General features: G+C 37.5%; 1 protein-coding gene and 1 long non-coding RNA gene across 4 annotated transcripts in view; both read left to right on the plus strand.

Moving 5' to 3' along the window:
- ca10a (carbonic anhydrase Xa) overlaps window positions 1–12055 on the plus strand; it is a 200908-nt gene that overhangs the window by 105176 nt on the left and 83677 nt on the right. The gene's annotated exons all lie outside the window — the stretch shown is intronic.
- LOC136750579 (uncharacterized) lies at window positions 903–2373 on the plus strand. The gene is made up of 2 exons (XR_010816896.1): window positions 903–1109; window positions 1215–2373. It is a non-coding gene; the product is annotated as an uncharacterized LOC136750579 (long non-coding RNA).

The following is a 12055-nucleotide window of genomic DNA, read 5'->3' on the forward strand; positions in this document are numbered from 1 at the left end:
CAACACTGTGCTTACTCCCACACCCAAATCCACTCTCCAACTCAACTCGATTGGGAAGCTGAGGACTGCTTATATAGCAGGTGGCTGGGGTCGATTGACCTTAACTGAGCAATCACCCCAACCACCTGCAGTCCATGAGCAGGCAGGGAGGGACAATTAACCCCCTCCCTGCCACAGTCACTCACTTCATAGAAGCCATGGATTGCATAATGGATCTTGTAGCCCCAGAGACTCACCCTTCATGGCTCCCATATGAAGCCACAATACAGAGGAAGCTGGGGTTGGACTGGTAGGAGCTGGCTGCTCTGTAGATGGCATCAGAGAGGTGGAATTGATCACACACCTGAGAATTCAATGTGAGAATTAGTGTAGGCAGCACCATCACTTGACTCACCCCCTTCAGCTTCTCCTCACTGCTCACCATTTCAGACCAAACTCTGCATTGTAACCCCAAAGCACTGGAGCCATCTGCCCTGCTCTGCCTGAATGAGACCACAGGCACTTCCTGTTGAAAGCTCTGCACTATAGATAGAGAGATATGGTCAGTTTCTTTTACTTTTTACAGTTTGTTCTATAGTGAGGTCTTCCCCTCTCCTAGGTTATTCATTATTTTTATTATTTATCTGAAAGCCTGAATAGATAAGCAAAAACTAAAGCTTATAACCTGCATATGGGCATCAAACAGTTCTGTGAAACACTGCCCATTGTCTGAAGAGTGATATCATTGGTTAGTTGCATGTGATAAATCCATTTCCCCATTAGTTTCCTGCTTTCTTAAGTACTAAAGTACTTCCTAAGTGCTTTTATTGCTTGTGTTTATGAATGATTGTCCAAACAGCTTCAATCAATAACCCAGTTAAGATGAAAGGGTAACTGTAAGATGTTTAACCCCTCAGGTGGTTTTCTCACAAGAAAGCAGAAGTGTGGACTTTAATTAAGCTTCCTGAAACCTGGACACTGTTTATTTTCCCTCCTCATTTTCTATCATGTCCACAATTTGCATCATGGACTGTGACCAACCGACCAACCAGACAGCTGCCGTTTCAAGGAGAGAGTCAAAATGGCACAATCTGTCAGCCGCGCGTGGTCTGGAGTGATGGGTGATGGAGGTGGGTGTGATTGATGGCAGCAAAGCCTTGTTATATCAGCGTTTGCTTCTCGAGGCGTTCTGCTCTCGCGCAGCTTTTTCATTACCTGCTGTCTTTGTCTTTCAGTTGTCACAGGTGTCTGAACCCATCGTCCTCCTCCATCGCTCACTAGGCACTTCCGACAGCCATAGACTGATCAGAAGTTATTTTTCCGGGATGTGTGCCAAAGCACAGATGTGCAACACAGCGGTCTATGGTTTTTCAGGTTTCATTTGCAATCTGTGATGGAGGGGCATTGACTACAGGAGGATCCAGATAAATAATGGATGCTGATGTTCAGCTATCTATAGAACTGGTAGCTGTATTTTACGCCCCCTCTTTAGAAAAGACAAGATTTAAAATGAGTAATGTAAAGGTAACCTGAAAATGAAAAGGTCATTTAAAAGGAAATGCTTGGAATTGTGTTTCGGCCTTTTCTTTGATACACAATCTCAGTATTTGGGGGCAAACGCACTATCAGCTGCCAAGCATTTCCAAACAAATGTCCAGGGTGTGGGTATATACACAAATAATTGAATCTGTCACTTCCTGAATTCCATGAATTCCAGAATGAAGGAACGCTGATAAAGGACAGAAAACAAAGAAAGAAAGAAAACAAGCACACCAAACTAAAGTGCATTTTTAAATATCAAAACAAACCCTTGTGGCAACGAATGGTTCAGCAGATTTTGTTGTAATTTGCAACTATTCTGCAAGAAGACCAGACATGAAATGTGGAGGGAGAGATGGAAATAGAGAGAGACTAGCTGACGTAGGGAATCATACACAAGACGTATCATCTTTCAGTGAGATTGGGGCAAACGAGATGCAACTGCTTTTTAAAAATGAATCTCTTCTAACTGGCCCAACCCCGTCATATTCTGTATAGTTGGCAAACCAGAATACCATTCATCACACCTAAAATAAAATGTTATAAAGATAGATACATCTGCATAGTACCTTATTTGAATCCACCTTTTTATCACACTTATTTTCTTGTCATGAAGATTGAAATCTAACCTGATATGGATATTTGAGGTTGTGAGTTAATGAAACAATTGAGAACTTGATAAACTAGTTTGTTTTTAATCCATTGATCAGTGTGCTCTAATCTGCTAATGGCATTCCCTCAAGAAATCTTGTCTTCTCAGGAAATAATGTGTTGCATATTTTTTGTGTAACATGTATCTCTTTCAAAACGAACATGGGCAGCAAGGGAAATAAATAAATAATGTATATTTCTTGATCAGGGAATATTCTGTGAACTCTTTCTGAGCTGGGAATGCAATGAACAATCCCTCTTCTGACTTCATAGCATGGGAATTCCATCTATTTCCGTCAGGATAGTGTACTATTGATATGTAAGGTGTGTTATCTTTCCCTGCAGGTTTGTATTCCTCTGAATACATGTTACGGATTATTACTGTAGAAACCTCTCTCCCAATGGTGCTTAATAGAACATTCTGTGTATTGTTCGAAGAAAAACAATCCCTGGGATTTGGATTAATGAAATGGTTAGATTGATTTGAGTTTGAGAGGCACCAATCGTAAACGCTCTAATCCATCACTGTAGCGGTGAGGGCTCAGTACTTTTTGTCTGAAGGGCAGCGCTCAGTGGGATTACCAAGTTATTTTTATTTTACTCTTCTGATTGTTATTCACTTTCATATAAATGGCCAGGGCAAGTCATAGGTGTGTGCTTCCTGTTTAGTAACACTCCAGTTTCAGGCACAAAGCTGCAGAAAATCTAGTGAAATGGATATTATTTATGTGGCACTTTCTTCCATTTCTAAGACCCTAGTGGCTCTAAATCCCACTGTGTCGCTCTAGAAATCACTTCCACATTTTCCTCCTTTCTCCCCACTGTATTCCAGTATTATTCCTTTGACTTTCCGGTCTAAGATACACAGCTTTGAGGATATTATTGTGTTCTGGCTGATTTATTGAGTTGTTATATTACTCCCAGCCCGGCTGTAAGAGGTGCCTTGTGACTTGAATAAACACCCCAGGGAGACAGTGGAGAGGTGCATAGCAATGGAAGGTTTAATGGTTAAATTAAATGTTAAATTTGCCAGGGGGCAGTAATAGAAAGAAACACATTATATGTAGCCTAGAGTTGGATTTGTATCCAGATTTGCCCTAAAAACAAGTTATCTTAAGGTTCACCCAATTTCTACCTTTGTTTTAGAAGGTCTAATTGTATGGCCAATACATATATAAATATAAATATATGTGTCTGCAATATCCTTCTGTACACCATCCGGAGGTAATTCTCTTTTAAGAGAATGCTGAAATATCACTATTAATATAGTAAGATTAATTATAAGCAAAATCGAAGATAAACACCAATATCCAAACAAGTTCACCACACAGTTCAAGCAAGATAAATGAAAAATCAATGAAGGACAGTGATTTTTGTGTCTTCCTCGATTTGTAGTGAAAACAAGACTCAGACTTTTATATGAAACTCTCACACACAACAAAAGCTCAGCTGGCAGAATGTAAAGTAAAGTACAAAAAGACAAAACAAATACCCTTAATGAATTGTCCATATTAAATTAGATTGTACAATAAATAGAGAAGATATTTACACATTGTTTTACTTATTGAATTCAGCTTTTTTTTTTTGGCTTGTTTGTTTTGAATTATTAAAGAATTCCAAACATAATCATGAAGTAATGTCATTACGTTACAGATTTGGAGTATTGTATCAGATTACGTTACAGATCATTTTATAAACAAGGTAATTAGTATTCTGTAACTGAATACATTTTCAAATTAACCCTCCCAACACTGTATACACACATACATGCATCACAAACAAGTATCATTTTGCACTGCACTCTTGAAGACACTAGCAAATATGTCTAAGGAGGTTTGCTGTCGGTACGGATTTTAGTCAAATAACTGCGCAACATGCCTGGAATACTCAATGGCACATGTGCTGTGTTCCGCATTGGCCTCGAGTAAAACAGAAAATGGGAAATGCGATGTGCTTTTTTTCTTCAGTTTAACGAAGTAACAGAACTCGGAGACTGGAAAATGAATCCTCCTCTGATAGACCTCTATGTAATGAAAAACTAGTGTGTGTACGTGTGTGTGTGTGTGTGTGTATGTGCGTGTATACATACATACATACATCAGAAATCAGCACTAGTGTGAGAAAGCTAACCAAGTGTACAAGTTAGATTAGGAAATGAAGTTTGCTTCAAAGACTGTGAGAACAAAGATTGGGTCTTTCAGGGGGAAAGCCCTTCACCTCTCAGACAGAGCTCAGAAACAGCCACAGGCCACAGTTAAAGTACGCTTTGATGTTCTCCAACTCGAAACTTCGTCCTCAATGGAAATAACAATATTTTCCTTTTCAATAATGGAACAGTTGTATGTGTTTGCCTTAATGTAAAGCTATACCAGTAAGTGCATGATATATGCAGTCACAGACACAATTATTGGCTTTATTTGTGAATAGTGTTCAAACAAAAACAAACTTTTATTAAGTCATACTTATTCAATAGGTACATTTGTATTTGATTGAATTCACTTAAGGGTTTCTGTCTGAGAAACAGGTCACACGGTCGCCTCCTGTAAAATATTCAGTGCGTTCAGTTGTCTCTGTAGACACTCACTGAAGCGTATTCATTAAAGTAAGCAAGACTTTAATATTGATAGGTTTACATGAACCCTTTCAACAGGGGTTGTCAATATTGTAACAATATCAACTCCGTTGATGTCCAATACTAGTTATCCATAGATAACAAATTTTGGCAACTTGATAGTGTCTTCATGACAAATTCAAGTTCAGTAATGGAAATCCTATAAATCGAGATGGAGTCGCTCATGTATACAGCCTGACTTCAAATGTATTTCTGTTGAACTTGTTAAGAAATCATGTCGAATTATACTGGTAATCCAAGCACTTATTATAAAACGTGACCAGGATCTTGTACTGGCACCCCCAGTCTGAGCTCAGATCATTCTCCTACAATCTTTACTCATCTTGTTATTTTTTCTGGACCAGACCCACTCTATAGTTAACGAGGAGCGGACAGGAAGGCGGAGTAACACTGTCAAGAACATGACAAATTATCTGCTTTTCAAAGTCATGAGTCTGTGCCCTGTGTGTGTTCCAATGAAACATTAAACACAGTTACCACATGTTGACATTCCTATTTTGATTACCATATAAAATCCTTTTAAATATATATTTTTTAATTCTTATTTTTTTCCAATAAATAAGCTCTGTCAAGAAATTAAGCCATTTCCTTTTAACAAAGTGGCTATGACAAATGACAGTGTTGTAGGGTTGAATGTATAGTGTTGATGTAGCAGCAATAAATGAAAACTGAAGCAGAGTAGCTGAATGACAGCATATTTTTCACATTTTTTTCATTCACGCTCCTTGTAATCACAAAAGAAAAGTGCAGTTTCCAAAGTGCTTTGTGAGGGGGAAAGTAGTACTAGACTGATAGCGAATAAATGAGTCTGTCAGGTTTCCACTGTGCCCTGTAATGTATGGAAGGTAAGCTTTTCCCAGAGCTGAAGTTTTAAATGACATTTACAGTATCTAAATGCCAGATCTTGTTACTAAGAAGAATATGCTTCAAACTCTTTATGTGGGGGAGTAGCCATGAATGATTGTATTTATATAAATTCTGTAAACTAGTGCTCTGTGATAAATCGAGGTGCCAGTAATGAGAAGCTACAGAATAGGGCACAATATTGTTGTTGGATAATAATAATAATAATAATAATAATAATAATAATAATAATAATAATAATAATAACTCTCATGATTTTGTATGATTGTAGGTTTCTTTGTTTCTCTACACTGTAATCACAGGTTGGAAATTTGGTAATTAGTTTTACGGTTGAAATGTGTGCGTTTTGAGTGTCGTGAATTAGAATTCAATAGGAATGTAATTAACTCATGACTTGGCCTAATTGACATCCCGTGGTGGAAATTAACAATCAATAGATGGGCTATAGCTGAGGGAATTATGAAAATAAAATGGACACTTCCAAGTTTAGATAGAAATAATACTGATGGCTGACAATTTTTTTATAGCTTGTCAACTGACTTTTAATGTATATATTAATTCATTCTTAGGTAGTTCATACTATTTTAATTATATACACTACCGGTCAAAAGTTTTAGAACACCTCCATTTTTCCAGTTTTTATTGAAATTTACGCAGTTTAATATCTCAATATACTCTGACATTAAAGCATAGATCAAATAAACAATTGGAGATCAAAATAAATCATAGAATCGTTTTGTTTAACAAAATGTAACCCCTTAAACTGACAAACCCCTCTGGTACCCTTAAAAGGGCACCAAATCCATGTGCTTCTCTTTAATCCCATGTGTACTCTTCACTGTTATGTTGTTTGCCAAGACTCTCAGCTTTCTAACGATGTGAAGCATTCTCTGATGTGAAAAAATCTGAAATGGGGGGTGGGGGGATACTTGGTCTGAGCAGGAATACAAAATCTCAGAAAATATTGACAATTATGACATATTCTGGAACCAGACAGTCTACTGATCAAAACAAGACCATCCACATTTTGGTAGAAGCAACACACACCTGTAGAGAGCTCAGAATGTCAAGATGGAAAACTCTGTTTACAGTGTACTAATACACAATTTTTCATAATTGTATCTGAACTTCTCTGTGTTTGATAGAAATACAATACATACTGGATTAATCGTTAGGTTGTTCTGAACAAAACAAGCCTATTTGCGAAAGGGGGTAAACAAGCAGACTGCACGTTTACCTCCCGGGCTCTGAATGAAGGCGGGCAACATGGAAACTGTAAATCAGATGTGTTTGAGAAAGAAACTCGATGATAGCCAAGAGAATAAGCTTTCAAACAATTTGAATACAGTGTAACTTCTATGCACAGGAGCTGCGTGTAAAATAATGCTTAAGAGGGTGTAGTACCACAGTATATAATTCTGAAATGTTTATTATTTTTCAGTTTTTGGTAACCTAAACTTTGTTTTTAACCTCTGGCAGTTTACCACTTACCTTAGTACCATTTCAGGTTATTCACTGAACTTGAACTGCTTAAATTTCAATAAAAACTGGAAAAATGGGGGTGTTCTAAATCTTTTGATCGGTAGTGTATATGTATGTTACATTTATATTAGACCTTTTTGTGACACTGTTATTTAAATCTTTTACTTTAAGCACTTATCCAAGCTCTTATATTTCAACCATATTCTTTGGACGATGCCTTTCGTAGTGAACAATATTCCAGCATTCTGACTTCAATACCAACTACTGACAAACATCTCCATTACTGTATGGGTTAGTACTGCACAAAATTATTATTCAGCTCTTTAGATGGTGTTTCCCGGGTGGGGAATAGAATGACATCAACTCAAGCGATTGATATTAAAACTAAAGCACAGCTGCAAGAGTTTGTATTGATAAATCAGCCTTGCGGGAAGAAATGAGGGAACCGGCTTCATCTGATGAGAGAGCCAGATATACCAGGAAAATGTGGTCCTCCTACGAATTCCTGTCCTCTCTCACTGGGAGAATCGGTTTCTCTCATTTCTTCCCACTGTGCTGATTAATCAATACCTACTCTTGCAACTGTCATTTAGTGTTACGTGTCCTTCGACACCACCATCCCACCACCACCCCAATAGCTGGATCAATGTACTGTGCAGCTCATGTCAAGATCTTGATCGCAAGGAAACAGTTGATTTTGCCAGACGTTCTGGGTGTTGTAATGTGCACGCATGTCAATCAATCACAATTGTAGGGGGGTAAATTAAACACGGTATGGCTGAAACTGGATTAATAGATATGAGCAAACATGTTATAGCTATTATATATTATTACAGACGCTCCCCGGGTTACGTTATACCTGACTTATGCAGATTTGCCTTTTTGTAAAATGTTCCTATAGGTCCCGTTATGAACATTTCGGAGTTATGAAGATTTTACATTAGATATGTGAAGAGCAATTAGGGCGGGGTATAAATATCGTGGATGGTAATTCTATAAATATGTTCAGACAATGGCGTGACTTATGCAAGAAAATTAGAATTGTAGATTGGAACCTTTATGTGAGTCAGGGAATGTCTGTATGATTATTATTAAACAAGAATTAAGAGTTTTTGTCTCAAATAAATATTACACTCAGTAATATGAATATTACTCAATGGAGGGATTACCTTCATGTCTCTGTGGGATGCTATCTCCTGTCGCTTTCGCATAAAATACTTTTCTAGGTCATTAACTTCATTTAGATGTGCATCTCTTGGTTTGACTGCTATATGTTTGCACTGCAACTGTCCTCTCTTAGTACAACTACCCCTTAATGTCTTTTATATCCATCATCACTTCAGGACATGACAGCTGGAGAAATCTGGAAGGATACGTAAAAGGCCAGTAGACATTTACTTGATTAGAGACAGAATTGACTAGTTTTAGAATGACAACCTTTGTTGCTTTTGTTGCTTTGTGTATCAACTAATCGTTAATTTATACTTTATACACAGGCTATGGCATGTGTCTTCTAGAGCTTGAGACAAAGCATGTTTCTGACATTGAAAACACAAAAGGAGAGTAAAACCCAAGCAATTGTGTTACATGTGGAGTTGAATGCAAAATAAATATTTGATGAGCTTTGGTGATTGAAATATGATTTTTTTTTGCTTGTGTGTGTGTGTAAAATATACTGTTGGTCTCAGAAATCACTTTGTAACCATTCTGAAACGTGAGAGGGTGTTATACATTACTTCTCCCTCTTGGTAATGCATCAATTGTTTGCTTTTCATCTTTTCTTGTAAATGGCTTTCTCCTTTGAAACTGTAATGTAAACCCTGGATTATCCAGTACAGATGCCAAGACATGATGAATTACAGCAATATGAGCAGCAAAGTGCATCTCTGGTGCTTCTTCAATGCTTTTTATCTTAGATTTTTAAGTGTGCACTCAATAATCAAGTCAACCATAAAAATAGTTTATTTAAAATCTGCCTCTGACAGGCCTGCGATTTAAATTCAAATGGATTCATTTTCAGATTGTGCTGATGATATGAGGGTAGAAATAAAATCAAATTATTAAAAAAATAAAATAAAGAAGGAAAGTTGGAAACATAATTCTTGTATTCACCTGAACAGGCTGAGTGCATTAAAAAGCAGTATTTTTCAACACCTTACCCTTAATTCTGTCCTTCTGTCCAATTCACAATCAGTAATTATCTATGAATTTAATTTGCTGCTACTACAGAGTAACAGGGACTCTGAAAATGACTTCCGAGACATTGCACGAGTCTGGAGTGCACTCGGCAGAACCAGGCTGTTACTAATACAGCGCTGTTACTGCTAGCACTGCAAGGAGAGGTGTAAGCCACAAGGATCACTGTTGCCTAGCAAACCGTTCACGTCCTGGCCATTTTGAGGCCTACCCAAGCCTGGTGAAATTCAATCGGCTGTGCACTGGGACGCTAGGATTCCCAGCCACAGTGAGATAATTAATTGGGCTCAGGAATCGCTGCAAAACCGTCTGCAGACAAAACGCCAGCCGTTGGACTGTAGAACACAGTCTGCACTACACGGAGATGGGCTTATCAGTGGAGACACTCAGGAGCTCCACTAGGAATTGCAGTAGTGTTGTCCTGTCTTTCCTGGGCAAGACATTTTCAAAACATTAAAACATCAAAGTGTAGTAAGTACAGTCAGGGCAAAATCCAATAAGCATCCACCTAGGTACAAATGAGCTAACAAATGTAGTATTTCAGTTGTATTATTTTTGCAGATTTTAATGTTTGCTCTTTTATTTATTTTGATGTTACTTAATGTACTGTACACATTCACATTTCTGCGTGTTTGTCTTTCTTCAAAAACATAACCCTAAATGTACTTGCGTTTAGCATCTCTGTTTTGTGTTTGTTTGCTGGCTTAACTTTTTATCTTTTTTTCCTTGACATGTCTGTAACTTAGGGATAAAACGAAAACCTTAATATCTCCAAACAATCCCCCTCCCCACATCTCTCAGAGAGAAACCTTTTCTCTGGAGAACCTTCAGAAAGCAGCTTGCATTTCCCAAAGTCCCACAGAGCATATCACATGCTTTTGTCTCTGAGCCTCGACTTGAATCCAATGCATCTTATTGTTTTGTTTTTTTTGTCTTTTGTATGTGTGTGTTTGCCGTGTGTGTGTGTGTGTGTGTGTGTGTCTGTGTGTGTGTGTGTGTTTTAAAGTGCTGTTGTATATTAGATGTCCTGTTTAAAAACAAATTGTGTCAAGATAGATCACCGAGGTCAGCCATAAATATGTATTCTATTGGAAAGGTTCTTCCATTGACATTCACTTTTTGTGATAGCATCAAAACCCCACTTTGCTGCCAGATAGGCGGTGGTCTACTGCTGATGCCATAAATTCTGAAGTTCCTCAACTGACTGTTATGATAAAGCTCCCCCTGGGGTCAGTCCGCTTCATGGTCCGTATTGCAAGATATTGTGATCTTCCATTATTCACAGAGACTAGGTAAATATAATCCCCAGTTTTTAAGATCAACCATGTTTTCTACCATGCATTTATGAGTTAATGTGCAGTTGCAGTTGCTTTTATAGCCACATAAACCAAAATGCAAATATGTGAAGGTTTCCAAAGACAAGTTATTTTCATTTCTAACTAGGCTGTGTATTTGGTAGCCTGGCAGAGGTCTCTCTCAGTGCATTCAAATCTTAATTGTCATATTTCAGGCCTAGGTGCATCATCGTATGATATACAAAGCAAAGTAGGGAAAAAAAAAGTTGTATGCCTTTATTTTAAGATTGTTCTGGATACCAAGTGTAATTAATGTAAGTGTAGGTATTGACATGTGTTTGCTTTTCCCTCAGTCCATGTTTTACCACTAGGTCACATACTGGCCCCATCTTGCCTGTCATGTTCATACAGGCCTGAGATTGAATAATAGGATATAGACTTCCAAGACATTTGTGACGTTAGACTCGAATCCCAAAATAAAATAAATGCTCTACGACTACAAAAGAAAATGCTATCTTTTTCTTTAAAAGGTAAACTACAAAAAAAAAAAAAATACAGCTCCAGAGCACAATGTGATGTCATCATTCAGCCAGGCCAGATTGTAAAATCAATACACTTAAATTCTGCAAGAGATGCTGCTTTGCAAGCTGCACTACAAGTTGGACTAAAGATTTATTCTTTTTCCTTCCGCCAAACGTAAAGAGACGGAAACTGGCCAAAGAGCCACTGGAAGTTCTTTCAATAATTAAGGGATCAGAAATCCTTGTGAAGTCAGTTATGAGAAGGAAATGGGACAGAATTTCATGTGTTTTTCTGAAGGATGAGCAAGTACAAAATAAAAAAAAGACTAAGTTTTAAATAAGAGGAACATGAGTGAACTGCTTGCTTCTGAAATGTAGCTGCACACCAGGCTTAAAGAAATGGTCTTGCATTTAGAGGTCTGTTACTGAGATACAAACAAATATTAGTTGAGTCAAGTATTAAGATTCATGAATCGTATCCCCCTTGGCTTTTGTTATGTTCCATAAGCCTTCAATGTTTATAAATTGTTGTTCTCCTGTCTACATATTTTGGGGATCCCTTTACACACTTCTGACTAGTGAAATACACACTCAGTATACAGTCAGCCAAATCGATGGAATACCATTTAAGCACTTGATAAAGCTTCTGGTTGATAGCAATACATGATGGTTGCAATGTATACTTGTAACATCTAGGAGTTATCCACAAAATGTATTTTAAGTAGCATATGTGAATTATGCTATAGTGGCAATTTTAAAAAGTTAAATATGTGTCAAATGTCAACATAATGCTTTGGTAAGTGGGACGAGTATATATATATATTTTTTCATTATTTTTTTCCCCCAAATCAGATGAGACAGGACAATATGCCTGCACAACATCTTACAACATTCTC

The sequence above is a fragment of the Amia ocellicauda genome, chromosome 5 (genome assembly GCF_036373705.1).
Source record: "Amia ocellicauda isolate fAmiCal2 chromosome 5, fAmiCal2.hap1, whole genome shotgun sequence".
Taxonomy (NCBI): Eukaryota; Metazoa; Chordata; class Actinopteri; order Amiiformes; family Amiidae; genus Amia; species Amia ocellicauda.